Genomic DNA, 4,077 nt, shown 5'->3' with positions numbered 1-4,077 from the left:
ACATAATAAAATATATTTTTGGGGGTTGTGTGTGTGGTGTTGTTTTGGGTGGGGTGTGTTGTGTGGTGTGTGTGTGTGGTGTGTGGCCGCGAAGCCATGTTAGAGCCGGGACTTCCGACCCCAGGTCCCGATTCAATTCCCCCCTCGCGGGCGGTCTAAAAATGCCTGCCTCTGACTGCACCTCACCCCGAGAAAACGACAAATCGCCTTGGAAGTAAAAACGCAGGTTCGTAGGGGAAGTCAAAAGCTCTGGCACAATTTTAGCGCCCCCCAACCGTGGTTGTTGGAAGGGCATCCAATCAGACAAGGGGGACACTGCCATAAACCTTTCAAAAGTGAATTGAGAGAGGCCATGTCCTGCTGGAATGCATTGCTGGTGTAATAGTATGTAGTATGTATGTATGTAATGTATGTATGTTGTTATGTATGTATGTATGTATGTATGTATGTATGTATGTATGTTTGTATGTATGTAAACATAATGTCCACTAACAACTCCCACAAGCGTGAAGCGGCCAGCTCCCCGGGGCGCCCGGTGTCGCATGGCGCCTCCACCGCATGACACGAGCGGAAGTGGGAATGCCTTAACAGAATCATTGATTACAATAAAAAGTTGCAACTTTCTCTCTCGCTCCTCTGAACTCTGGCTGCACCCGTAATGATTTGTCAGTGTAATAATAACGCATATTTTCTTTATGGGGGTATTATTGAATCGGTTTTGTAATAACATTTCTGGAACACGAGTATTCGGAGAAAATAAACTTATCATACAAATAGTTAATATGGGTTGGTTTAGAAGAAATCGTATCATGCATAGATTTTTCTACAGTAATTTTCTAAATTACATTTGCAACCTTAATCTAGCTCTCACTCTTTCTCTTTCTCCTACTTCTTCTCCTCCTCCTTATTTGCTTTCTCTTTCTCTATCTCTGTCTTTACTTTTCTCTCCTCTTTTCTCTTCTCTTCTCTCTTTCTCCACAATATAATAATCATATGAAATTCGAGAAGAAATTGATGTCACATTCTTACTCTCAGGCACCTAACTACTCCCCATCCCATCGCTATACTTCACCACCATTACTATCACCTTCCTTTGCCACGATGAAATTGCCACTTAGGGGTAAATCAGCGGCGTAATAAGGCGTGAACACACCGCAGAGTAAAGTAACCTTGACCAGTCTGAAGTGGCTCCTAAACCCTCGTATTTATTTACCGTTGTATATCCTTGTTGTATAAACTTCTGCGGTCTGTTGTGCCATTCCTGCAACTCTACTTTGCCGTAGTGCAACGCTGCAACTGTATTTCTATTATGGATTATATAACAAGTAGCTCAACACTACAATTTGATCATATTACCTAAAGTGAATTATAATAAATGTGTGCTTTCTATTGAACATTTTGATCAATACTGTCACGCACTGACCTTTGTTATAAAAATATGGTGTTTATTTGATGCAAATACAGATACACAGATGCAAAAACAGATACATGTGCACCCTCACCCAACCCCACTCACACACTCACACACACACACACACACACACACACACACACACACACACACACACACACACACACACACACACACACACACACACACATACACACACACACACACGCACACACACACACACGTGAGGGCGCGGCGCTCCCCTCAAGTGTGAGCTTGAGTCGTCACCAGAGCGTGCGGATCCAAGCGTGCGTACGTGCATGACAGTGTGTGAGTGAGTGAGTGTGTGTGTGGAGGGGAGTACTGCGTGCATGTGTGCTTGTGTCGTATACTTGGACATGTGCGTATCGCAGCAATTTGAGGCTTTCATAAGTGTGTGAGTATATTTACATTCAAACATAGCCCAGGCACTTACGCATATCTCTGGTGCCGCGTACAAGGAAAAACAAAACAAAACAGCTCATGGGCACATGCGCACACCGCGACGTGAAAGAGGTACGTGTCTGTAACAAAAGCAGCGAGATTCCTGAGCTCCTTGTTAAGAATATGACATCTTATCGTATAATCAAATCTCTAGGACAACAAATGCTTATTAAGAATAAGTATAAAGTTCTTTTTACGACATCTAGGAACATGCCAAACATAACCAAAACTAACCTAACCTAATCTAATCTAACCTAACCAAACCAAACCTAACAGCCTAGCTAACCTAACATAATACACACACACACACACAACGCAACACACACCACACACCACACACACACACACCACACACACCACACACAAATATATATATAATATAATTTGTTAAATAATATATATATATAATAATAATATATAATGTTTTTAAATACAAAAAAAACAGAATTATATAATATAATTTTAAATATAAATAATTTATATAAATATATATTTAAATAAAATAAATAAAAAATATATATATATATATATATGAAATTTAAAAATATATAATATATATAATAACGTTATTAAGATTGTATAGCGTTGAAAAAAAAATAGTATAAATGGTGATAATAATGATAAAACAATATTAACGATGACATAAAGGATGGAGGGTAACTAAAAAAACTATAAAGCGTATAGTTAAAAGGTCAGTAGTCATTTCAGCCCACTCTACCATCAGGTCATGTCACTTTTGTCGGAGGGTCATGTCACCAAATAAAAAATTTTATATTATGGGGACCAACCCCTGTGATGCTTTACAATAATCAGCTAATCTTCTATCCGGGGCCCCCCCAAACCTTGAACTTAAACCCCCGCTTCGACTTATACTTTTTCGTCATTTACTTTTGATATGGACAAAAACCCGCCAACACAGGACACAGTTACTTTCCTTCGAAAAACCCCTTTTTTTGGGTGTCGCATGTATCTGTTCAGTGTGTGTCTGAAGCATAATATCCACTTCGCCACCAAACCCAATCAACCGGCCGGGACATGGCAAACCCTTCTTCTATAAGTGTTAATCACAATCCGTCAAAAATTCCCAACATGTTTTAAGGGCAATTCAAAAAAAAAAAAAAAAAAAACGATCTTTCAATGCTAGCAGGATCATTCCATTCTTGTTCGGGCGAAGGTCATAAGAACGATAACATACATCAAATGACAGCATGTAACAGTAAAATAAACAAGAACAGCATTAATGCTTATGAATTAATAATCATACAAAGATAAACAAAGCTGAAAATAATAAAAAATCATAATGCCTATATGCAACCATTAACTGAATTAATGGATTGAACATACTGACACATAGCATAGCATTAGGAACGAAAAAAAAAAAAAAAAAAAAAGCAAAAAAACTGTTACACAAGTAAACAAAAACACAAAACACAACAAGGCAAGTAAAAGACAAAAAGAAATGAGACAGAAAATAAATCAACAAACAAAAAATAACATTCCAAGCACGGTTGGCCCCCAAAGACTCACATTTTCCCGAAGGTGGACTCTTGGTCCCAGGGGGGCTCACGTTTGGGAAAAAATGTAACGCTAAAGTTGTGTTTGTAACGTTAAACTCGCCTCCCCCCCACCTCCCCTACACCATATCCCTAGACCAAAACCCCCGGCGAAAGAGAGAAACTGGGGTTGGTATCTATGCGTCCGACGGGAGTGTGACGTAATGGTTGCGTCACTAAGGGGTCCCGGATGTGGTTGTGTTGGCATAACCAGGGCTCTCGATAACAGGGTTTACGAGGCTTTTCAGTCGAGATGTTCGAGAATGATGGAGATGAGAAGAGGGCCCGGGGGGGGGTTTTCCCCCAATGGTGGTACTTTTGTGCGGTGCGGATGAGTGGGGGTTTTGTGTGTGGGGTGTGTGGTGTGTGTGTGTGTGTTTTGTGGTGTGTGTGTGTGTGTGTGGGTGGTGTGTGTGGTGGTGCGTGGGTTTTTGCGTGTGTGTGTGTGTGTGTGTGTGTGTGGGGTGGTTTTGTGGTGTGTGTGTGTGTGTGTGTGTGTGTGTGTGTGTGTGTGTGCGTGTTGCGTGTGTGGGTGTGTGGTGTGTGTGTGTGGTGTTGAGTGGGTGTGCGTGTGTGCGGGGGTGTGCGTGTGTGGGGGGGCGTGCGGGGTGCTGTGGTGTGTGCCATTTGGTTCCTTTATTTTTTCTCCCG

The sequence above is a fragment of the Penaeus chinensis genome, chromosome 23 (assembly GCF_019202785.1).
Source record: "Penaeus chinensis breed Huanghai No. 1 chromosome 23, ASM1920278v2, whole genome shotgun sequence".
Lineage (NCBI taxonomy): Eukaryota > Metazoa > Arthropoda > Malacostraca > Decapoda > Penaeidae > Penaeus > Penaeus chinensis.
This window is presented reverse-complemented; position numbering follows the sequence as displayed.